The sequence below is a fragment of the Macaca fascicularis genome, chromosome 3 (assembly GCF_037993035.2).
Source record: "Macaca fascicularis isolate 582-1 chromosome 3, T2T-MFA8v1.1".
Lineage (NCBI taxonomy): Eukaryota > Metazoa > Chordata > Mammalia > Primates > Cercopithecidae > Macaca > Macaca fascicularis.
The window spans coordinates 155531712-155558497 of NC_088377.1; the positions used below are offsets into that span (position 1 = coordinate 155531712).

At 38.5% G+C, this 26786-nt stretch overlaps 1 protein-coding gene across 35 annotated transcripts in view; it reads left to right on the forward strand.

Annotated features, from left to right (window-relative positions):
- Nucleotides 1-15438: 15438 nt before the first annotated feature.
- The window catches only part of FOXP2 (forkhead box P2), a 599458-nt gene continuing 588110 nt past the window's right edge, over nucleotides 15439-26786 (forward strand). For 24 of the 35 annotated variants that reach the window (XM_074036641.1, XM_015447961.4, XM_074036634.1 and 21 more), the window contains exon 1: nucleotides 15439-15696. The gene's annotated coding sequence lies outside the window, so the exon portion shown is untranslated. Of the gene's footprint in view, nucleotides 15697-16616; nucleotides 16921-26786 lie in introns of those variants that run through there. The other 11 variants (XM_074036642.1, XM_074036615.1, XM_074036613.1 and 8 more) reach the window with 1 other exon arrangement.

Here is a 26786-nt window from a genome sequence, read left to right on the forward strand (position 1 = left end):
CAATTATGAGACCCAGTCTCTACAAAAAATAAAAAATTAACCAGGGATGGTGGTATACGTCTGTAGTCCCAGCTACTTGGGAGGTGAGGTGGAAGGATTCTCTGAGCCTGGGAGATCCAGGCTTCAGTGAGCTATGATGGCGCCACTGCACTCCAGCCTAGAGGACAGAGCAAGGCCCTATCAGAAAACAAGGAAAGGAAAGGAAAGGAAAGGAAAGGAAAGGAAAGGAAAGGAAAGGAAAGGAAAAAGGAAAGGAAAAAGGAAAGGAAAAAGGAAAGGAAAAAGGAAAGGAAAAAGGAAAGGGGAAAGGAAAGGGGAAAGGAAAGGGGAAAGGGAAAAGGAAGAGGAAAAGGAAAGGTGGAGGGGAGGGGAGGGGAGGGGAGGGGAAGGGGAGAGGAGAGGAGAGGAGAGAAGACAAAGAGAAAAGAAAGAGTAATTTCTTGATAGTGGGATTTTGAATAATGTATACTTCCTTCTTTATTTCTCTCTGTATTATATAATTTCTCTCTGTATTATATAATATCCATGAATGGATATTAATTTTTATACTAAGGAAAAATAAACAATAACACCACTGGTATTTTGGAAAACAAAATCAAGACTATATGTCCCTTCAAGGTACAGAATTTCTTTGTATAGTATGCATTTAAAATCCAAAGGAAACAATTAATTTGGTTCTTTCTTTGCTCAATTTCTTTTTTGTTGGATTGAACTCCCGCTTTTGCCATCTTAGTCCCGTCTTCTACAAGGATCATAAATATACCAAAAGGAAGAATCATTTCCCAGCTGCCAGAGGTGGAACCCAAAGGAGCACTATTTTGTGTCTGTAGTAAAATATGTTCAAGACAAAATACCATTTCAAACATTGCCAAGTGTACAGCTCTGTGCCATGAAGCACATGCACATGATTGTGCAACCATTACCACCATTTACCTCCAGAATGTCTTTATCTCACAGGAGTCCTCTTATGCTTAGACATGTGGAAATAAGCATTACTGTTCAACAAAACAATGAGAGGACATTTTTCTTAAATATTATCCAGGGACATAAACTGTCTGTTTAGGGCTATGGCAGTAGTTATCTCCTCTGGTTTTATTACAATCCCTTTTGGGCTTTCTCCATTGGTTTTACATATGTATTTAAAATTTTTATAACTGTATATTTTAAAATAGTCAGATAGATAGTCACAGGAAGGTTCAAATATACAGAATGGTTCTTTGTAATTTTCATTGTTTCCTCCAATGGTTACACCCTACATAACTATAGTACAACATTAAAACCGGGAAACTGACATTGGTATGATGTACAGCTCTGTGATATTTTATCACATATGTATTTCTGTATAGCCACCAGAGAAGAAAAAAAACACCACAGAACTATTCCATCACAAGAAAGATCTCCTACGCTACTCCTTTATAGTCAGACCTATTTCCCTTACCCCATGACCACTAATCTCTAGAAACCACCAATCTCTTCCATTTCCATAATTTATGTTCAGACTGTTACATAAATGGAATCATATACTATGTGACCTTTGAGATTGGCTTTTTTCACTCAGCATAATGTCCTTAATCCATCCAAGTTATTACATATATAAATAATCCATTGCATTTTCATTGGTGAGTAGTATTCCAATGTATATATGTACCACAGTTTGTTTAACCACTCACATATTGATGAATATTTGAAGTTTTTACAGTTTGAGGAGATCACAAATAAAGCTGTTACAAAAATTTCTTTACAGGTTTTTGTGTAGGCCTAAATTTTCATTTTTCTGGGATAAATGCCCAGAAGTGCAATTGCTCAGTTGTATAGAATCTGTTTAGTTTTAAAATAAACTGCCACACTATTTTTCTGAGTGGCTGTACCCTTTTACATTCTCACCAGCAACACATTAGACATCCAGTTGTTCCACATCCTTGCCAGTCTTTGCTATTGTTGCTATTTTTTATATTAGCAGTTCTAATAGATATGTAATAGCTACTAATGATAAATATTGCTTCACGTGCATAATTGCTATCTGTATATCCTCTTTGGTGAAATGTCTTCTTACATCTTTTGACAATTTTCTAATTGACTATCATTTTTTCTACTGTTCTGTTTTGAGAATCTTTATAGGTTCTAGATAAAATTTCTGTTCAGATATGTGGTTTGCCAATATTTTATCCCAGTAGTTTGTCTTTTCATCCTTTTAACAGGGTCTTTCACAGAGTAAAAGGTTTAATTATGATAAAGTTCAATGTATAAATTTATTTTTAGTATAACGAATTGTCATTTTCATTTATATGCATGCTTCTGTCCAAATAGTAGCTCTCTTCCCTTTTCTGAATGTCTACTTTGTAAAATATATGACAAAGTTTAAACTCACTTTCAAAAGGACTAATCTAATTAGTAACTGGTTAACTTTAAGGATTTTCAAAATTACCTGTGTTAACATTTACACATCAGTAAATTAAACACTCATAAGTGTACTGCCTTCATGAAAGTCGGAAATCTACAAAAATCAGAACCAGCAATCAAAAACTGAAAATAGAGTGAGAAATTTATTTTAGAATAGAAAATGTCAGAATACACAGCTAAAAAAATTGAAAGCTTATTAGTAATACAATTTGCTTATGTGATTTTTTTAAATTGCAACATGAAATCAATTGGTTAAAACTTCTCTCAGTACATCTTTCTTGTACCAATTGTATGTGAATCCCAAATGTCTCTAAATAAGAAGAATCATCTTTCATGGTGAATTTTCTTTCATTTCTATCATTATTTTAAAAATGAAAAAGCAATAATTACTATGTCCAATCATCTCTCTTGTTATGTAGTTTTCAAATTATATTTTAGACTTAGATAGTCTATAGTCGGCAAAATAACAGTGACACCTATTCTGTTTAATGACTGTGAATGGCAAAGATAGTGTAACTCTGATATACTTTTAACTGAGTACGCTCCATCAAATCTCCATACAGATAATGTTTCTTTTTTTCTTTTTTTTTTCTTTTTTGAGAAAAGATCACCCAGTGTTGTCCAGGCTGGCATGCAGTGGTGCAATCATGGCTCACTGCAGCCTCGACCTCCTGGGCTCAAGTGATCCTCCCACCTCAGAATGCCAAGTAGCTGAGACCACAGGCACACGCGACCATTGCCCGGCTAATTTTTAAACTTTTTGTAGAGACACAGGTCTGTCTATGTTCTCCAGGCTGGTGTTGAACTCCTGGACATAAGCGATCCTCTCGCTTCGGCTTCCCAAAGTACTGGGATTACAGTCATGAGCCACTGCACCCGGCCCAGATTATGTTTCTTACAAACATCTAAGACTTCGTCTTAGACATCACTACATTTGATAACAAAGGTATATGTCTAACAATAAATGTACCTGATTATCCTATATATTGACTTCAGGATAATCCCCTTTTGCCAGTGAGTTCTCCAGAAGGCACTGTAGAAGTGGCAAGATAAGGAAACTTAAGCATCCACTGCAAAGGATACCTAAACACCCACATCTCTCTACGATGTTCTCATGGAAGCACTCCCCAACTTTCTGCCATAGAAGAGAACAGGACTTCTGGTCCTGTTCTGGCCCTAATGAACAGGTGCTCATTAGATGTTTTCTCTTCCAGCTGTATCAGCTCCTGGTGGTAAAATAATCCCCCCTTACCATAAAATCATTGATGAACTTGATGACTGCAGAATTAAGGACTTCCCTCAGGTAGTCAGTATAAAGTTCAAGGTGGCTACTAAGCAAGGTAAGAATCTCATGCTCTATTCAAAGTCAATAGTGAGGAGGCAATGAAAAAGCAAACTCACCTAGGAGAAGGCTGGCCTCAGACCCTCTTGCAGAGGGATCAAGAGTTAGCATTAGTTTATAAACCTTTAGAAAGAAATAACAAAGGATTGATAAGAAGTCCAGGTTTGCCTGGGGGAGTGGAGGCAGGAATAGCAGTCTTCCAAGAAATAAGTATTCCAGTTCCAGTTTAGGCTATACATTTCCAGAAATAATCTGCTCAATATGTAATCAAGAAAAGTTCTGAGGACACTTACTTTGAAATGCAAGAAATTTGGGAAAGAGTTTGGGTAGGCAGCCATCTCTGGACTCTTGTTTCCTGACTACTTTTAATGAAAAGACTCTAAGAAATACCACTTCATAACAAAAATCCATACCCAAATTCTTCCTTTGGGAAGAATCTTGGATTAGGGGACCTTTAAGCTCTTATCTAACCCAAAGATTATGATTCTAAGCTATTAAATATTGACAGACAAATAATGTGGACTCAATAAATATTTGCTGAAATGAATCAAACTGAACTGAATTCAGGAAGTAAAAGGGTTTATGTTTTATGACTATAGTTTATCTAATTCTCACAGTCAAACAGTTGTCTGAACTTCCTTTCCTTTGAAAGTCTTACATATGCTCACCACATTTCCCTGCTAAAATCTGCAAGGTAGAGCTCATCTTACTAATCACATTTTAGAGGTCAAATTGCCTTCAATGGTTCATTTTTGGGTGTCCTTTTCCCAATAGCATTATGTCCCAACATAGAGTTTTCATATCCTTTATCTAAAAATAAATTACCTGAACTTGATTGCATATAGGATCATGGACTAATGAACATGGATTTTTGCTTAACAGATACCCGATTTTTTCTAGCAAGGATACTTTATGATTTATGATCCTTAATGACCTAGTTATTTCAAATAACCATAGAGGGTATCAATGAGTTTTCTTCAATTGGTTAAAATATCATACATTTCTTTCACTAGTTCAGACATCTTTGTCTTTGATCCTGATTCACAGAATTTAGTGAGGAGGTGGAAAAGAGAATTGTTACAGAAGATGAATCAACAACATGATGGACAAAGGATCATAGAAGTAATAAAAAGAATTTTTTTAACTTCAAAAAAAGTCAGAAAATGTAAGACTCTTTGGATACGGAAATGAAATCTCGCTTTAGCAGAAATTTATCTAATACATATCATATATTCTTATGACAGGAACTATATTTATGATCATAAAAATATTATTAATATTCTGTATAATAGTCTTGAAGTAAACTCAACAATGTACTTGGCGTTCTTGGTTACCCTAAGAATACTGTCAAAATAACTAAATAATTAATATGTTCACATTGTATATTCCTGTTAGGGAAATTATTTTATATGCCTATTTAACTTTACTAGTTTGTTTAAATCACAAAACGATCTTGATATTATTAAAATTGATTATATAATCAATATGATCAGGATCCATAAATGACTTTCTATGGCTTTCCATGACTTAAACTCTCCAAAAAATTAACTAGGCATAAAATTGCTACTTTTTGTTTTTATAATATATTATGAAGAGACAGGCATATTAACAGATTAGCCAACCCATTGTCTTAGTATGTTTATTGTAATTTGATTTAAAAAATTTATTGATTTGTTTATTTTTGCTAAACTAATTTAGAACTTGCTTTGACATTCTCTACTCAACTACTGTAACTGTGCTATAACCTAATTAGAAAAATCTCAAGAGACAATGATTGTTTCTTATGTTTAAATATGACCTGAGAAAGTAATCTTACTCTCTCAGTTTACAGATTGTTTTTACTCATTTACCTGAGACAAGACTGAAAATACTCTAACAGTTATCCTGTCAAGGTAATCAAAGCCTAAAATTTTTTTTAATATGATTTTTTTTGATAGACATATATAGGAAGCTGACAAGTTAAAATGGATTTTATAGCAAGCCCAAAACTTGGAATGCATTTTTTAGGAAACAATCTTGCAAATGGTATTCAAATACCCTGCTAGTTCATGAAATTTACTTATCATATGTAGAAACGCTATTAGATTATATTACAGAATGTGTAATACCACTCTTTTCAGTAAATAAAATAAAAAGTAAAGACTGAAATGTAATTTTTTCTTTAATGTTTGTACTATGCTTAAGATAAATCCAGTTTTACTAAAAGATGTTGATTGGAGGTAATTCTAAAAGAAACCTGAGATTCTACAACTTAAATATAACTTTTCTTATCACGGTTGTTTTCGCTATCTATTGCTGTGTAATAACTAACCTCAAATTTAGCAACTTTAAATCAACAAATATTTATTAGTTCATAGTTTCAAGGGTCAGATATCCAGGAATGGCTTACCTGAGTGGTTCTTGCCCAGTTTCTCTCTTGAGGTTATTAAGCTGTTAGCCAGGGTTCCAGACATCCCAAGAAGATTCAACTGGGAAAGAAGGGTCTGCTTCCAAGTTCAGTCACATGGTTGTTGGGAGATCTCAATTCTTCTCTGGCTATTGGCCAGATACTATAATACTATACTTCCTTACCATCAAGGTCTCTCCAGAGGGCTGCTTAAAACACAGCAGCTTGCCAGATAAAGTGATAGAGAGAGAGATCCAGATACCTAGATGAAAGCCACCATCTTTTATAACTTAAACTCAGGAAGTGCCATACTGTCACTTAGGCCACATACTATCAGCCACAATAACAGAGCCTGGAACAATGTGGGAGAGGACTACACAAGGGTGTGAATATGGGGATAAATACAGACTATTTTGAAGGGTAATATCACTATGGCATGTTTCTTTCTGGTCTTCTTTTGGTACATTTTTATATGCTATTATTCTACCAGATAATGTAACAAAAGCGTTTTGTCATTAAAACATCCAGTAAATATTATTTTATTACCAAGCCTATATTATATAGTGTTGACCTTATATATTTTTCCCACATATGTACTATTATAAATAATTCTATGACAAACAGCATTTGCAGGAAACTTTTCTGTTTGTATTTCAGATTATTTCTTTTGGATTGCAATCCAGCTATGAGACTAATTTTAGCAGCCTTAGCACAAGTTGAGAAATTGCCTTCTAATTGTATCAATTTAACTTCCAGAGGAGTATAAGAGTGTTTCTCTGCTCCCTTATCCAGGGATTTTCAAAGATTTAAAAGCTAATAACACTAATTTTTTGTTTGTTTTCTTTTTACTTTTTAAAATGTTAACTGTTCATTTCTTAATTTCTTACATGAGTAGCTCTGCTCTTAAACACAGAAACTATGATGTGTATGTGAGTGTGTGCGTGCGTGTGTGTGTACTTGGAAGAGCATGGAAGAGAAAAAGAGATGATTGTTGAGAAATGCTGAGTTAAATGAAAAAGAATAGAAAAAGAGAAGGAATTTTGAGGGAAGATAAGTAACAAAGAAAGTTTTGCTTAGTCTATGTTTATGTACTGAGGTGGGAGTGATGAAAAGGAAGAGGGGTAGAAGGAAACTGGTATGCACCTTGATGAGACAGAAAAAGGTGGCTGGGGCCGGGCAGGGTGGCTCACGCCTATAATCCCAGCACTTTGGGAGGCTGAGGCAGGCGGATTACCTTAGGTCAGGAGTTTGAGGCTAGCCTGGCCAACATGGTGAAACTCCATCTCTTCCAAAAATACAAAATTAGCTGGGTGTGGTGGCACGCCTGTAATACCACCTACTTGGGAGGCTGAGGCAGGAGAATTGCTTGAACCCGGGAGGCAGAGGTTGCAGTGAGCCGAGATCACACCATTGCACTCCAGCCTGGGCTAGAGTGAGACCCTATCAAAAAAAAAAAAAAAAAAAAGAAAAGAAACAAAGACAGAAAGAAAAAGGCGGTTGGAGGAAGAAAGAGATTGGGGAGTGCAATTTCCTATGATTGTCTCCCAGGAATATGATGGCACAGGATAACTTGCTTACTTCACTTGAGAGTTAGAGAAATACTGAGAGGAAAATGTGTGAATAAACTGAGAACATTTTTCTTTTACTTTCATTTCAGTTTTTACATTTTCTTTCACTTTCTTTCAGTTCCTATTATAAAACTATTTTCTTGTGGTAAAATAATGAAAAATTAAAAATAATCTTTTTATAAAAGTGCATGTATGTAAGAGTAACATAATTTAAGGGATTAACGGAGTCCCTCTTCATAGTTGTTAAACCCACCATTATATTTGATATTATCATATTTTTACCACAACTTCATGCTTTGGTCCAAAGAGTATAAATTTTCTTAGGCAAGTATTTGGTGAAGTGTATATTTTTAGTCACAAGACACATTGTTAGATTTAATTTTTTAAGTGATTATCAGAGACAAAAAAAATAGGGCTGTGTTATTTTCTTACTGTAGCCTTAAGAAATGTTTTCTCTGGTCTTACAGTGTCCTGCACAAACCTCTATCTTATAGTTTATTGAATTAGTCTACGTATAATATCTTATTTCCCTCATTAGAATGTGAGGTTTGGGTATGGACCTAATCTTACACATCTTTAATTCCCTGAAACCTACCACAGTGCTTAATATATAAATATTTGTTGAGCCATTAAATAATGCAGTTGGGAATTTGAATGCCAGTTTTAATACATCTTTATAGCTATCCGCTAAGTTCTTTAATATGAAAATCATCAGTTATAACTATTTTAGCCAGATGTTTGGATAGCAAAGCAGATATATGGATTTGCTAAAAATGATACACAGCAAAAAAAATATATCTGACAATGTTCTGACAGTATATTTTACATATAAAATATATTTGTCTGGGGCATGATTTTCATTCATTCATTCATTCATGCCAAAAAGACTATTAAATATTTCATATTTGCTAGACATCTTTGTTGCACCAGACTGAAAATTTAAGATTTGACTCCATTGACTGCAGGGAACCTTTGCCTGATTCTAAGTGACATGTGTTTTAAATGTGTCTTGGAAAGCAATGAGGAGGATGAACTGGAACAAAGAGAGACTGGAAGTAGGGAAGGTGATTAGACAGCAATCAAGAGTGACCACATAAAAAATTATAAAGACTTGAGGTAAGGCAATAACCATAAGGACAGATGGAAGAGGACGACGGAAAAAATAATAGGTAACAATGAACAAGGCCTAATGCTGCTTGGATTTGAGAAGATGGAGGAGTTGGCACATATGACTTGGATTGCTTCAGCTTTAGGGACTGGGTGAATTAAGGTACCATTAACTATTAACCAGGTGGCATAAAGAGCAGCTGGCCAAGGAGAAAAGAGAGCAAATTGCTACCATTGCACAATCCAAATGGAACTATTAATAAACAATTGAATACATTGATCTGGAGTTCATGAGAGAAATATCTGTGGAAAAATGTGGAAGTTGTTATTGTGAGGGTGGTGACAAAGATTATGGCAGAGAGAAAAAAAGAAGGAGGAGGAAAATAGAAAGAGGGAGATACAGAAGGAGAATGAGAAGGAGAAGGGGAAGGAAACAGGATAAATGACTGAATCTTTTTATGATTTGTTACAATTATAACTTCTGTGTGTTCTTTGGGTAAACTACTATGATTATAGGAGCCATATGGTTATTAAACCAAAATAAAAATCTACACTGATGTAAATCTTGCTATAGTCCTCTTTTGCTCATAGCTTTTAAAAAATCAAAGTTGTATTTTGTCTCATAGCCTCATGTTAGCCTTTATTTCTTAAAACTGTAGTGAAGGTAAGCTGCTGATGAGATTATGGGTTTCTCCTATGAGTCCCTGAAGAAAATTAACCCTGAAAAACATCATAAACTGTGGTTTGTTTTAGCACCTCTTGCCATCAGCTTTTCTATGATGAACACTTGCAATGAACCTCTTTACACTATTGAAGAAACCTTGCAGAGTCTAATTGACTTTCAAGAGAAACGAGTCATCAGACTTTTTTTCTCCTGTGTATTACAGTGGGCATGACATGACAGTTAACATCTTCAATACTGTAATAAAATCCAAGGCTATTGCCATCACTGAGCCACATTAGTTTTGATGGATGTGAAGAAACTGTAAAGACACAGAGATGTATGGCAAAAAAAAAAAAAAAAAAAGGCATTTTCTGGAGTAACAGGAACCTACCTGATTGTATGTTTAGAAACACAAAATAGCTCAAAAGCTATTGGAATTTTACCAACTAACTAGCTATATGGCTTTCCTGCATGCCTGGGCTTTGCTTAATGATATTTAAAATGAGGATATTGGATTAGAATACTTTGTCGTTTCCTTCAGTTATAACATTTCATAGTAATTCAGAAACATACCAAGTCTAAGATTAATTTCATGTTAGAAACATTAACAGGCAAAGAGCTCTTGCATCAGGAAATTTCACATATTTGAATCAGTGTGTAAGAAAAAATGTAACTTTGCTTTCTCTTATAGACTATGTCTCAGAAAAATGTAGGATCTATTAAACTGAACCATATTAAATTGTCTTTTCTGTGGGTCCAAGTTGGTCAAATATAGACAAATTTGTATGAATCAAGTCAACATCATTATTTTTAGTTGATGTGTTACTAACATATGCAAGTCATTAGACTTTATTTTCATTGATTTTTATTTTCTGGAAAATAGAAATTCGGTAATCAAGTCCTTAACACAGAAAGGCGTACAACATTCCAGTGAAATATTTTAAGATCCTTAGAAATACAGATATAATATCAATACTATGTCGTTGGAGGATTGGAGGGTTGTGAAAAGCAAACAAACAAAAAAATGGAGTCTTCACTGCTTGATGGAGGCTTTTGATTCAGTATTGGAATTCTTTATACAGTAGTTATCTCCTTTCTGTATGCATTTGGATAAAGCTTTCCTGGGTATAGAACCTACTTAGCCTGCAAGATTCCATCCCAGAGCAATTGATCTTTGCCTCTCCACCAACATCAATTAAAACTGGAACCTAGTATTAACTGCCTTTCAATCAAATTTTTAGGACACTCAGAGCCAACTTTTTAGCAGTGATATGCTGTGGTTACCTTTTCCAAGATTAGATATACAGTACTAACAATGAACTAGGCTACATTCGAGAGAGAATTAAGCGTATTATTCACTGGAGGATATGGGTAACCCCTGTTGTTGAGTCTCCATGGTTTCTGCCAGCAGCCTACTAGAAGCTAGGGGGAGGGCAGCGGAAATCTGCAGGCCCATAGCTGATTCCAATGGGCTTTATGTGCAGGCTGGCAGATGTGGAGTATTTTAATTTTTCTGAAGATGAGAGAACCCAGGTAGAAGTGTAGGTTTATGAACAAATATTTATTGCTTCAGAGTCCAGGTAAATTCAGGGTATAGGCTATAAAAACACAAATGAAAAATATAGCCTGTAACTTTTTTAAAAAAGTTGGGAAAGCTTATTAAGATTTATTATAGGTCCCAAATTTTGTAGTCCCTAAGCTTAACGACAGATGGTGGTGTAACTCCACCAATTTCACAGTATCTCCATTCAGTCTGATGTAACATAGATTACCCTTGATTTGACTTCGGTGAAATTAGAATTTTCTCTTTTCCCTAAATATGTCAGGGAGGAGAATGGGGAAAAGTCGTCTAAAAAGAATCTGCTTATTTGCTCATCTTCAGAAAACTGTAGTGGATGTGAACACATAGGAAACTGATATGTGACTTTTTTCTGTGTGAAAGGAAAAATATTTTACCTTGCATTTAAAACTTTAGTTACAAGCTATTTTAAGTGAGTAACAATTTTGAAGATGCTATTTATAACAGGAAAAAATAATAATTTAAAAACATCCTCTTTCCTCTCTCCCAGCGATCTCTCCAAGTCAGTTGAAATTTAAGTACAAGTCACAATTACACAGATAAAACGGCTCTGAAAGAGAAAAATGTAGTTATTGTTTGAAAGTTTTGGAAAAAAACAGACTTAAGTGTGTGAAAAATTATATTTTTATTAAAAAATAACTGAAAATCAAAGAGGTTCACTGGGAGAAGCAGTAAACTAACATTTCTAATTTGTCATTCGCGTACGTCGCTTTCCTACATCTTGGCTATACTTAGTCTCATTTGTGGTGTTTTATTTCGCGCAAGATGCGCTGACAGAGACCATTTCAAACGAATTTATCTTGTACTAGCACCATACTAGAGCAGTGTCTCAGATTTTGTTGATTTGTGGTTTCGTCGTAAGATAAACTTGAAATCAAATAAACTTTCGTGAGGAAGCTTTGATGTCCAGTTGGTGAAACTCTTCATTCACCCAGTTGTCCCACTGAACTTTCTTCTGGAACCTCTTTAAATGACTTTTGCAGATCCACGTGCTGCAAAGGAGACCTGAACAGTGGCTATGACCCTGCGCGGCGACTACAGGGACAGAATTTGGCTTTCCTTCTCTTTCCAATATGCAGCGTTTCGTTTAAAGGCTGCCTTGATCCAGTGGGCTGACCAGTGACTTGTGCAAAAGAAAACTATTCGATCGCTGTTTGCCCTTTCAGCGTTTTCCTCGGCTGCGGAAACCCGGTTTTCCTATTATTATACTTCAACTTTTTTTGGAGTCTGCTAGCACAGAGCGCTAAACCCCGGCCAGTTCCAGCAGCAGCCGAGGCGAACAAAGCCTGCAGTGTTCGGGGCCATGCTGGGGCGGGAGTGGTGGACGAGTTCAAGGAATTGCAAATAAATATATTTTATGACCACCCATCAACAAACTACGTGCCACCGTGGCGGCCCCTGGTAGCCGGGCCGTGTCTGCAGTGTAGCCAGAGGCAGGGGCTGAAAAGGAGGCGGCCGAAGAGGCGAAGCGAGCTGCGAGCCCCGGGCCTGAACTTTCACCTCTCGAACCCGGGCCCAGCCCATTGGCTGCAGCCGAGGGGTCCACCGAGGGCAGCGGCTCCTGTCAGGACCTGTTTTCCCAACTCCCTGAACAGCTTCCCCGCGGGATGGGTTGGTGGCCCGGGGCATGGCAGCAGGCGAGGAGGAGATAGTGGGGGCGAAGTTGAGCGGCGGCACTGGGGAGCTGCGGGCTCAGTCTCACTGAGAATGAGGCCCCGGAAAGGTACGCGCCCACTCTATAAATATATGCACCTCCGACTGAGATGTCGTTTCGCACCTCTTGGTCATCTGTACTCGCCAGAAAGGAAAGTTAGAGGCTGCGAATTTCACCAAAACGTTTCTTTGTGTACAGAGAAGTGAAAGGCTCACTAAACTCGTTCCTGTCCAAGTGTAGAGACCCGAACCCTCCTTCTCCTCGTTGGGAACTTGATCTTCCAAGTGGCCCAAGCTCTTTTACAATAAACCTTTCCCGCTCACTTACTCGGTACACCTGGAGAGAAAGGGAAGTCAGTGGGGTCGATGTACGCGGGGAAGGAAGAAGAAAGAGAAGTGAGAAGCTGTCCACGTTTTGATTGTTCTGTTCCCTTCATTTACAACCCCCCTGGAAAGATACATCCCCAGCTTTCCAAGGATTTCCACGTCGTTTACTCTTCTCTCTTCCAAAATAGTTTCAAGTTAATTCAGAATCCGTTTTTATTGAGGTTTCCTAGTGAAGCATAAACGCAGATTACTTAACATAAAATTATCCCCACCTTTCAAAAGGGCGAGGTAGGGCCATTTGGGGCTGGCGTTTTCTAATGATAATGACTGCTCCTCCTCCTCTCTCTGCTCCCACTTTTAAAAGATTCGGATTATTTGTCCACTGTTCAGCTTGCATTTCAGAAAAAGACGATTTAAAAAACAGTGAGAACACAGTCTGTAGGCACAGCACTTGAGGACTGCCGGAGTTGAAAAGCTCAAGGAAAGAACCGCAATTCAAAGCCCAACTCTACCTCGTTCCTCTTCCTCCTGGCAGGGGCCGTCTTCCTAGGGCCAGCCCCATGGCTTATTGACTTAATTGGTTCCACTAAAAAAACCCTGACGGTGTGTTTACCGACTTGGGTGCCAGGGCTGCTTCCTCCCTAGGAGAGCCGCGGGTTCTGAAGGAAAGGGTTGGTGCCAAGTGTGTGTGTGAGCTCGCGTCTGCCCTTTAGAGAAAGGGCGCGCTGCTCTTTGAGGAAAGGAAAGATTCAAAGGCACAAGTTCGTGAGGTTCGCCCGTCTCCCCAACCACCACCGCTCCCTCTTCTGCCACCGGAGAGGTTCAAGTTAGCCGTTCTTTCCCCAGGGAGGAGGGCCGGGAAGCAGCCGGGGGCCAGGCTCTGTTCACCAGGGCCTATTGGCCGCAGCTATTTGGAAGAAAGTTTCAGCGCCTCTCGGAACGCCACGCTTTGCGACTGACTTGCGAGCAAAGCAGCGGGCTCAGGCTGCGGCGCGCGGAGAAGGCGGTCGGCGAAGGGTCGCGCGGCCCCCGGGCAGGGGAGGGACCGGCGGAAGACGGCGGGGAGGGAGCGCCGGCCCCTCTCTGGGCTGGGCTGGGGCTCCGGAGGAAGCCCCTCGCCCCGATTCCGGTCGCGCGTCCCCTCCGGGGCCCGCCCTGTCCTCCCTCGGCCTTTCCCCTGTCACCCACCCTGGGTCCCGCGCGGGCCGGCCAGCCGCGTCACACCCGGCGAATAGGAGCCGGGACCCAGGGCTGGAGGCTGGGCCCGCGCATCCCCTCGCGGGCGCCTCGGCTTTGAAGTGCACGCGGAGCAGGCTCTGGCCGTTTCTTCTTTCCTTTCCGGTTACTTTTGCTCCCTCAGTCCCTCAGCCACTGATAGGACCCTTCCCGAAAACCTCGGCCTCTCTAAGTCCCACTTCCGCGGCCCCTTCCTTCCAAGCTGCGCCCCGGTGACCTGGGCTGCGCGACCACGAGGAAGCCCGAGAACTCCTTGGCCCAAGTGAGACAGGAACCAGGGCAACAATGAAGAGAAAGACACTCGGCCTCTCTCCGCCCCAGGCCGCAGAGGCGCACACCATGAAAAGAAAGGCCAATCAGCGCTTTAACGCACGCTCGGGTCTCCCTTTCCGACTATCATGTACTTTAACTCCCTGCCACCGAGGGCTTTGGATCCCTTCGAGGCTTTCTGCACTTCAAGTGGAATCCCCTGTTTCATTTGCCAGCAGCTCCGTCTGCTGAGAGGACGTACTTTGGGGACTGCCAAGAAGCAGCAGACACAACTCGGTTTTGCCAATACAGCATACGGTTTTGTTCTCGCCTCCCTCCCCACCCCCTTCCCTGACTCGCCGTCTGGGGCGAGCGGGAGAAGGCGGAGCAGGAGGTGGGGAGAGAGTGGGGGTGGGGGAAGAGCTGGCACAGCACAAACAAGTTCTCCAGCGGGTTGTTTACATAGCAGGTGGACCTGACGTCAGCCAGGACGCTCCGCTGCAAATCCGAACAATATTCTGCTCCGCGTTTCCCCCTCCTTAAAGAAGTTAGGGAACGGGGGGAGATAAGTGGACGGGGGGAGAAAGGCATCCTAACCAGCTGGTTCCAAACCTCTTTTTTGTATCAACGACAGTAACAACGCAAAGTAAAACAAAACAAACAAGTGGCCCGGCAGTACTTCAGAATCCTCTGCGGCATCCTGTCCCCCACCCGGCCCCTCCGAAGAGAGGCAGCCCTGTGCGCAGTGTGTGTACAGTTCGCATTGCCAACAACACGCGCGCGCGGCCGGGTGCGCGCGCCTGCCAGCGCACACTCACACACATAGACACATAGACACACAGACACACACACACACACACACACACACACACAGATCCGGGTGGGGGGAGCGGCTGCGCGAGACAGCGCGAGCCTCCGAGAAAGCGCGAGACACACCGGCGCGTGCAGCTCCGCGGCCGCCGCTTCGCCCCAGCTCTAGCCCCGCGCGACCCGTAGCCCGCCCCGGTTATTTATGCGGCGGCCGCGTCCGCCGCCTGCGGTTTCCTCGCTCCCCCCTCCCCGGGCGCGCCCCCCACTCGCGGCAGCAGCTGCCCGGACTCGCGCGTGGGTGTGTTGTTTGGGGGCTTCTGCCTTGCCGCCGCGGTGCCACCTCCTGGGACGCTGCCCACGGCGTCCCTGGTCGCGGTAAGTTTCTTGGCCCTCACTCTGGCGCGCTGCACCTCCGCACCCCACCCTGTCCCAGCCACCTCCACGCCGGGCCGGGCTGCGACTTTACTCTGCTCCGCGCTCCTCCCGTGGTGGCGAGAAAGTTTCGCCCCAAAGGCAGCGCCCTGCTTGCCGGGGCGAGTGTGACATGTGTCAAATTTGGGCTCGGCGTTGGGGTCGCATTCCGGACCCAGCATCACCACTTGTTGTTCTTTTTAATTTTGCTTTGTGATAGGGGAAAAGGGGGTGGAGAGGGGAGACTTGCTGTTGGCTCACGGATGATTTTTAGTTTGGAATATGCAAAATGTTGCTTCGTCCGGAGAGACCGCGGCTGGAGGAGAATGTGTGTCGAAACACCAGATGTGTGTTTGTTTACTTTCTTCTTTTTAATTGTTTGTTGTCTTTTCCCCTTCTTCCCCGCACCCTCCCCCACCCAACCTCGGGAAGAGAAACAACAGTAAAAACATCTGGCGGTTAGAAGCTCACACTTTATTGATCCCAATGCTGACCTTTATTTACTCAGTTGGGCAAGTGCACGCTTCTCGCGTCTAAGTTGGGCACTTCAGCGTGTATCTCAGAAGTACTTCTCCGGGAAGGAGAGAGACGGAAAGGGGACACTCCTGTTTCTGGAGTCAAGAAACTCCTGGGCCCTTCTGACGCTTCGGGATAACCATGCATGGGGATAACTGCTGCCCCTCATCGCGCTCCTTTCCCTGTCCACGCGTTAGCACGACCCGCTTCCCCCGGGGTCTGGCCTGGTTTTACTTTTATTTTGCTTTGGAGAGGTCTCCTGGCTGTTTGTGGGTGGGTTTGGGGTGAAATCGCACCTCGCGGCACTTCGGGGAGGGGACGTGGGAGGAGCGCAGACACCTTTCGGAGATAGGGAGGGTTTTTCACTTGGCTGTTACCTGGAAGTCCACAGTGGCCCTGGCGGGCAGGCGGGCACAGCGCGGGACCGAACGCCCTTCGCGCTCGCGGCGGCGCACGTGCGGCGGCGGCGGCGGCGGCGGCGCGGGCGGGACCCACTGGGTGGCCGCGCGCGCCGCCAGCGCGTTTTTCGCGCGCCTCTGCCCACCAGCGAGGCCGCAACACGCCCTGACACCCGACCTCAGTGCGGACCCTCACTTGCTGTGGGTGTTGGGGCCTCTCTAGAGCAGGGAGGAAAAGTTATCCTCACTATTCTCAGACTCTGGAATCTCTTAGGTAAGTCTCTTAAGGCACCTGGCGCGTGGGGTGACGCTTTGATTAGGAAGAACGTGAGGGGAAGGACGGGTGCAAGTCTGGGGATTGGAAAGTGGAGCCAGTGCGCGTTTTGCATAGGGATGAGTCAAGAGAAGTCGACCTGGCCATCGCTTGGGAGGCTGCGCAGAATCCGGAATCCCCAAAGACCTAGACCCATCTGTGTATTTGTTTATTCAGCTTTTTAACCAACAGATTTAAACCACTTAATGGACAGCTGCTATCTGTAAGGCTCATGTTCTCCCATCTACCATCCCCTTCCCCCCGCCACACACACACACACCTTTTTTTTTTTTGTTTCCCATTACATGTTAAAATCCAGTAAGTTTCTTGATCTTGAGGATTATTCCTGAAGTACTCTTCGCTCCCTGGTGGGCAGGCTTTGGCCATGCAAGGTGCGCTAGGTGGCCTGGGTGAGCTCTCAGAGGAGGATGGAGGGGGAAAGGGTACGAAGGACCTGTGGGAGTGTGTAAAGTGTGTGCATATGTAGTCATCATAGATCAGGAGTGCTTAAAGAGTTACCTCCCAACATGTCCAAAGTCTACTTGGAAGAATACTTAAGTAGTAGCAGGTAAGCCCAAGGGAGAAAGTGACGTCCTGTTGTCAAGCAGCTGAAGTGGACGTTTTCCAACTGGAAGTATTGGGAGAGATTTACTTTTAGAAAACAAAAGTTTGCCTGTAAGGCACATCTTTGCAGGCTCTCCTAACTTAAATAGTTTGTTTAGGCAGCAGCGGAGGCAAGAGGGGTATGTTTAATAGCAAGTCTGTGTTAGAGGTCAAAACTGAAGTAAAGATGAGCTTTCAGTTATTTTTGTCTTCAAGTTTGCATTGTGGCATACCTTGGGAAATGTTTTATGTTGTCAAGGGGCCTGTTTATCTTTTCTGTCACTATGAGTTATGGATCAGTACATTTCCAGTGTACTGGATTTTTTAAATGTAGTGTTTGTTTGATGTTGTTAAACACAATTAATTTACAATTTTGATTTATTTTTATCTATATTAAAAGAGTGGGTGTAAAATTATACACACTGTGATCATTAGGGTCATACAATTTCGTATCAGTTTTAGAGCTTTTTTAACTTACAAATTTGATTTATTTGTATCTATATTAAAAGAGTGGGTACAAAATTATATACACTGTGATCATTAGGGCCAGTTTAATATCAGCTTTAGAGCTTTTTAAAGGCCTCTTTTCTCTTGCCTGCTTAACTTCTTTCCTTCCTTCTTTCCTTTTATTTTTATTGCCTAACTAGACTCATATTCAGTCGTCTGTCCAGTTAAATACTTCCTGAGGATACACGCCATTCCACTGTTATCTAAAATTAAGTGAAATAAATGTTTAATTGTGATTAAATTACTAAGTTTGAAAGAGGAGACTAGAAACCTGATGAAACATCCCTGTAGGTGAGAGAGGACACTCAATTTAAAAAGATCATCTAAAAGTTCACTTTTAAGTATAAAAAAGAATGTGAGGATTTTTAAGGGAATAATTTTTAATTCAATTTAAATATATACTTTATACTTAGGTTGTTAAAATGTTACCAATATACTTCAGTGTATATTAGAATAAATACAGCAATCAAAGGAAACAGACGTATGTTAATTGTGAACTATTTATAATGTTCAGAATTGCCTGACTCATATTTTGGGATATTGTTTTTATATAATTTATACTTGGGGTGGAAATAGGCCTTTAATTACATTATGATATGAAGAGATTTATGAAATGGTTGTGCCTGAATAAGCTGTACTTGGAGTTTCATTTCTTTGCATTTCTTATATTGCAGTGGTTTTGCTTAAAAAAAAAATAAGATAAACTTTCGTGATTTTCTAGAAACCTAAAATAGGGAGGAAATAGTTATATGTGGCACAACATAACAGTAGAAAAAAGGTGAACATTATATGTACATGTAATCTGTAATGACAAGTTATATTTCCTTTGTACAAGCAAAATTTCAAACACACAAAACAAGTCTCTTTGCATAGCTATTAGAATTATACTTTATGAAAAGTATATTTAAGTATGTGAAAATAACTGCATGGTTTGATTGAGATTCGTAGAGCATGTAACAGTATAGTGAATATAGTCAGAGAAATTATTTACCATTTTTATTTTAACAGAAGACGTGAAGGATATAAAACTTAATTACATAAAAGGGATTTTATGTGTGACTTTTTTGGATTTCTATCTGGGTCTGCCTCATCGCCCTTGTTTGTTTTTGTGTCATGTTAAATCAGTTATTAGTTGTAATACTGATAGAATGATGAACATCATGTATTTTCTGCCTCTCTGAATTAAATTGGAAAGAGACCATTGACTTGTAAGAAGAGAATGAGATTAAGCACACAGGTCACTAAGAAGTTTTCTCAACATGATTGCTAATAGACAAAATTGTAAGTCAGTTTAATTCAGAAATAGTATCAATTATATTACAGTTGCTGAATATTAATTATTGGCACATTCAAGCTATTTTTTCTTGAACTTTGTGATGAATGGTAGTTGTCTTATTCATAAATGAATGGACCCAAAATGTTCTATTCTAACCGGTGCCAAAATTCATGCTACTTTTTGATAAAAGAAAGCCTATATCTTAAAATAGGCCTAATGAGATTTTAATATTAGCACTGACTTCAAAAGCAACTTTATTTATGTAGCTCTTAATTCATAGGGTTCTAATAAATCCAACCCAGAAAGATTCCTCTTTATATTCTTAAAGATTCTGTAAAGGTAATCCCTGTGCTTGAAACTTTAAAAAAAAAAAACATGTTCCAGTGCTCATGGTCTGCAAATGATCTTATGCCTAATTCAAATTTTAAATGTTGCAGTTTAGTTTTGTTCCTTCCTTAGGTGGAATAAACATTTTCTTAGGTCCAGCTATGTATCTCTTAGTATACTTGAACTAAAGTCCTAACAATTCTATAGTCTTTATTAAATAAAATAATTTACGTTCTTGGAACATTCTTTTTTTTTTCATGAGTCTTAGGTCATTTTCATTGCTTTCTTATGGAGTTATTCTAGACTTTTAGCTTCCTCATTTGATTTTCAGAACTTCAAAGTGGGCCCTGTAACATTTTTAACATCTTGACTGAGCATAGTTAGAAGGGTTGTCTAAAAATGCCATCACTTTTTTTTTTTAGACCAGCTTTGGTTATGTGAAAATTTATTATTATTGAATAACAGAAATACTCATATTGTAGGATACTCTTCCTTATAGAATATTGTTTTCTTGAAGATATTATTGCCTGTAAAATAAATGAGTGCTTCCACTTGCTTACTTCCAAGTATTTTTTAATATACCATTTTGCTCTGCTGTGTGTATTTATCCATTCCCTGCCCTAAACTTCCCAGACGAAACAAACAAGACAAAAAAGTGCCTAGCTGTGGTGAAATGTGAAGAAATAGTATGACCTAAGGAAGAGGTTAGTAGTAGAATATTGAGAAGCTGGAGGGAGTTTTTAGAGAAGATTTAGATTTCTTAAGTTGCAACACTTTTAGTATTAAAATTATAAAGTAAATTTATGGGTGTACAGTGATATATTTTCAGTAGTAATATTCATGAAAGCTAGTTTTTCTTTAAACAGTTGCCTTGGTCATTTGCTGTTTCCTCAAATGTAGTATTAAGTATTGGCCTTATTGTTTTTAGGAGTATAATCTCAATTTTATAATTGGAGTGATTAGGAATTTTTATGTATCTATACAGATATTTGCCTACTAGGCTACTTAACAGTATATCTGTGCTCTAAAAGTACACTGACATCACCTCAATTTCATCTTTAATACAACATTATATTTTAATGATTTACAGCTGGATTCACTTTTACTATTTCATTTTGTAATTGTGAACTTTGTTTAGTCTCTCTAAATTGACTTGTATTTTTGTTCATTCTTCCAGTTTGTCAAGTACAATTTGAATGGTTAAATTTACTCAATTTAACTAAATTTGTCTAAACTTTTTTAAAAAATACATTTTCCCCGTAAAGCATCTATGGGGTTTAGGTTCAACCTTTTGCATTTTTTGATTATTGAAATACACATTCTTGGACCTGTACTCAAATACTGCTTGAATTTAGCTTTTGGGTTGGTTGTACCCTTCTCTCTTTCTACTATCTGTCAACTATATCTAGAACATACCTTCCCATTATATTGATAAGTATAATATGTTATACAGAACTGATATTTTCATTATTTTTTCTGCTGTGGCAAGTTATTTTCGTTAGCAAGAGTGAATATAATTTGAATGTTGAAAAGCACATTGCTGTGAAGAAAATGAATTCCCAGTGGTTTAAGAGATTGCAGCATTTTTTTAGTTTATTAATATTCTGCAATTTCCTTTAATTTCCTTCATGAAAGACTTAAAATATACGTTGTGTTGTTAATGTTGGTTTAAAATTTATTTAAGTTTTTAGTGTATCCTCTTAAAGATTTTTCTAACAGAAGTCTAAAAGATTATACCATTAGAATGTCTGAAGGTGTTTTTTTTTTTTTTTAGCAGGTTAAGGAAATTAACTTTGAATTCCCCAAAGAAAGGATGCTGCGCTAGAAATATCTTAAAAATTTTCTGGTATTTAATTTTATGTTTATTTGATGGCATTCTCTGTGAAAGTTTTCTTTATTATTTTAGCTTTTTATCATTTTAGTACACACACCCAACGATAGCCATCATTTTGCAACTTTTCCTCAACCTTAAAAAAAAAAAAAAAACTTTCTTAAAATGTATTTTAGGGGTAGGAAAAAATCAGTGGTAGACATATTTTGGAGAAAGCACTTATAAAATTTCTCACTGGCAGATAGTGAGGAAAAACTTACAGTACACTAATCCAAATATCTTAACATCTTAACATATGTAGACTGTCATAAAATCATCTAATTTTTTTTTTTAAAAAGATCCCCAACATCTTTAAGAACCATTCCTCACTATTACCTCACCCAAATTTATGTTCCAGGATTTGGTTGATCTATGTCTGTATGCCTGTAGCTAACTCTTCACTTCCTTTTTGTTTTCAATTTTTTTCCTTATGGAATCTACCTTTAGTTTAACTAAATGGCAACAAAAAATGATCTTCTTCTATATATACAGTTTGTACAGCCACTGCTACCAATCTGGTCAGATACACCATCATCTCCTACTTGAACTGCTGCAATAACTACGTAGTTGATCCTGCTTCTTCTCCCTCCAGGCACCACAGTTTATTCTCCACACAGCAGAGCGATCTTTTGAAAATATAGCTGTGTTCCTCTTGTATAAGCCTTCCAAAAGCTTCTTATGTCTCTCAGAATAAAAGAGATGTTACATAAGGTATTGTTGTTTTTTCTCTTATTTGGCCTGCTGTGTACATACAAACCTCCTTGATATTCCTAAAAGCAAGATAAGCTGACTCCTACTCCAGAGCTTTTCTCTGGAATGATCTATCCTCCTGTATCTTCACTAACTTCAGGAGGTCTCTGCTCAAACGTAGCCTTGTTAGAGAAGCCTTCTTTAACTGCCCAGTATAAAGTAACAAATCCTCATGGATCACTCTATTTACCTTTAGCATATTTTATTTTTCTTCATAGTACTATCATTAACTGACGTTTGGAAAACATGTTTATTTAACATCTTTTCCCCCAATGACATGTAGGTTCCATGGAGCCAGGGATTTTGTTTGGCCTTGATTTAACTCAATACTTAGAATAGTGCCTGGTACTTGGGAAGAGCCCCGTAAGTAAATGTCGAAGGAGGCCAAAGAAGTTACTTCCATCTATATCATTGCATAACTTGCTTTGAAATTACTTTTTATTTTTTATCCTACACCCATTTTATATCATATCACATTGGGAAACACTGTTTGTTATTGGCAAAGTCATGGCTCTCATCTCAGGTGAGTATACTTCAAGTTCCGCTTTCTGTATCCTCTTTTTAAATTCTTGATCTGAGAAACAACATTATGCTTAAATTTTGAAAGTTGTGAGTGGATATTTGTGATTTTGGACAACAAACTTTTAGTAGTTCAGTGCTCTAATATAATAATATTTACCAAAAGTTAAACTGATGGATTTGATCATAAAATTCATCATTATACCTTAATATGAATAGAATTAAGTGTATGTAAATATTTCTAATGGGTACACTATGAATACAGTAAGGACAAGCCAAGTATTTCTGTTATTTTCTGTGGGGAAAGATGGAGGGAAATGGGTCAAATCAAGATCTCTTCTGGGATTTATAACCACATTTAGATAGCTTTACTTCTTTGCATTGGAAAACATACTGTAAGTTTACAAATTCTGTTTTCTTTCTTTCTTTCTTTCAGTATATATCCTTAAACAGACCAGATTAAAGATTTATGATTTGATGAAAACTCCAAGTCTTTAAAGTTAAAATCCCACTCTTTAGCTTGCTCAAATTGCTTTTGGATACGAAGGCATGAATAAGTGATACAGCCCTCCATATAACACCACACTAATACACAAATATTTTCTTAGAAGCATAATGCCCTACAGATCTCCCTCTCACATACTTTTTCATATTTAAAATTGCACTAACTTGCTCAGAAATTTTATTCTAAATGTCTTGAGAATATGAAAAGGAGTCTATAATCTTTTCTGTTGATAATGAAGGAGGATGTCTCTCTTACCCTGCTTCCTTTCTTCCTTTCATTTTTCTCCTTCCTTTTTTCCTTCCACAGACTGAAAATAATTCTGATATACCACTAGTGATATGTGGCCCTTGGGAAACTTAAGCTAGACAATGTGGGTTTTATACATAATTACACCTCTTTTCCTCTTTTAAAAAATTATTTTTACTTTTTTCTTTTGAGACAGAGTCTCACTCTATTGACCAGGCTGGAGTGCAATGGAGGGATCATAGCTCATGGTAGCCTTGCCCTCCTGGGCTCAAGTGATCCTCCCACCTCAGCCTCTGCAGTAACTGGGACCACAAGCACACCATCAAGCCTCACTGAATTTTTAAAATTTTATAAAGATGGGATCTCGCTATGTTGTCCAGGTTGGTGTAAAACAAAACAAAACAAAACACTATTAACTCACACCTTCCGCTCCCATTCCCCTGCCCCTTAAATGCCCAGTGTCCTCCACGTTGCGACCTGGCTATTTCAAATCTCACTGCACTCTCCTTTCCTTGTTCCAAGTAGGAAATTGTACATTAAAGGACATATATGATAATAATAATGCATATTAAGACTGAGAATGAAGATGAATAGTTCTGAAAAGTATCTAGTTATTATCCCACATCGTTAAATAGCCAGCATGGTTTACTACAAAGAGTAATCCATGTTGAGTGCCGAGAGACTTGCATTCTGGTACTATACCTGTCTATAACTATTGGGTGATATTGGATGAGTCATTTTCTCTAAAAGATACTACAGTAGCTTTCAAATTACTTCCAATTAAAACATTTTAAGAAATGCATGGAATCAAATCTAAAGCTATTCATATAACATGTTTTCTTTGTGCTACCCCATGAACATACACTGAAGAATGAGAGAAGCTATTTCCTAAAATAAAAACTATTTAAACAAAGAAAAATTACCACAGTCACTTTGCTAGTGAAGCTCAAAGGGCTGAGTTAAATTTTTAAAGGGTTTTTTTTTTTTTTTCCAGCTGTCTTATCCTAATAGGTATCTTAAGATCATTCCCCTCCTTCCCAGTCAGAAATGGACCCTCCCCTTATTTAGACAGAATGGTAAGACAGTGAGAGAAGGTAGAGTGCATGTGGAGTTGATCACATTAGGATTAAGAAACATAAATAACCACCTGGCATTCTTTTCTCTGAAGCTTATTACCATCCATAAATACTAATTTATTCACAATGTTGTGTTGGTCCTGTGCTCATTTATATATGTAGCTGTTGGTGGCACCAATCGAGAAATCAAGTGGGGAGTGGATAAGCTTTTTGATAAACTTTGCCTTTTTAAAATTAGAGCTCTCCTTTTTAATGGACTTCACATGCACAGACATACATATTTATAACCCACAAAGAATATTGGCCACCACATTGTCCAGTCTATGCCTTGTGCTACATTAGAAGGAAACACAACTCCAACTATAGGAGTGCAGCATATCTTTGCTGTAGTTTGGCTTAATGGGAATGGCGCAGGGGTTTTATACAGTGTACCACATAAGAAGTTTTGACCTAAATCTCTTGAGACATCTTTCTTCTTCCCTTTGGGTCTGACAAAACATATATTTAGAGCTTCATCTAGGTTGTTTTTTTCCCTGCTTTGCTGTCCCAGTCCCCATCACGTGACATATACATCATGCGACATATACATACCTCTTGAATTGTGCGAAGGCTACGTTCCTTGTCACTATCAGCTCACTGTGCAGATTCAGCACAACCAAGGAAAGCTGGGGATGATAATTATGGTAGTTTTTAGCAGTGATGTAAGCTTTCAGATACTCATACATTTCAATGCATTTTACGTTATTAAATGTTATAGAGAATGTTTACTCTTATAACTAAAAATGAAATTAACTCAACAGTCTGACTTTGTTATCCGAAATAAAATGGTTTTAAAACTTAATATTGTCTTGATCAGTTTATAATATTTCTTTACTTCCAAAAAAGTATGCCTTTGAGTTGCCCTTTTATCCCTTCTAACTTTGCTTCCTTGTAATTTTCAGTAATGTCAAGACATCCCTAATCCTACATGTCTGATGTTCAAAATATTCTACACACAGTAAAAAGGCAGTGCAATTTGTTATTTATAATTGGTATTAGATTTTACATCTTTTCTCTTTGATATCTTCCTAATTGTGTCCTGAAAACATCTCATTCCCATTGGGCTGAAATAATGCCGAATTCTAAAATACGAATAAGTATATGCAGATACTTATTCATATTATATTAAAGGAACATCATTATTATAAGGTTTGTTTTTATTTTAAAAACGACTCATTTTCTGGCGATATAAGAGCAAAGTTTAAGTGCAGCTGCACAATACTCTAGAATATGGTAATAAAATACAGAATATATAAGTAATACAAAAGTTTAATGTTTATCTTCTTATTCCTAGAATTACATTTCTTATGGGAGACTATTTTAAACATAGAATGTGATGAGTAGTCTTATGTTTACATGTTAACTATTCATGAAACAGTGGAAATGCTAATTATTATAAAAAGCAAGTTGTTTATACATTTGACATTTCATTTTAAAATAATACTTTGATTACTATATTGTAGAAATGATGCTGATAATTTTCTCTCAAAATATTTACTTTTATTATGGTTTATTAATTACACAAGCCATATTTTAATTACTCATCTTTATAATTGTTTTAAGCTCTTTCATCATTTTTTAATTAAAGATTGTTTCCATATGGTAAAATTCACCCCCTTTTTGTATACAGTTCTTTATATTTTGACAAACATATAGTTGTATAATCACTACCGCAACTGAGATACAGAATAGTTGCATAATCCTTCAGATTTCTTCGTAGGGATTTTATTCAACCCTTCCTCCCACCATCTAGTCCCTGGTAACTGCTAATCTGTTTTATGTCTCTATAGTTTCGTCTTTTCAAGTCTGTTATATAAACAGAGTCATAGGGTAGGTAGCTTTTGGAGTCAGGCATCTGTCACTTAGCATAATGCATTTGAGATTCATTTATATTGTTGTGTATATCATTTTTGCCCTTGCAAGTATGTAGTTGCTTTTTCCTTAAGAGCTTAGAATCTTCCTCTTGTTTTCATTCAAGTAAGTTTTTATATAGCCTTAAGTTACATTTTGGCTTATTAGCTGTTGCTTGGCTTATAAACAAAATGAGAGATTTTACTGGTTAATAATTTCTAAAAATTTAATCTTGAGATCTTCACCATCGTTCTCCAC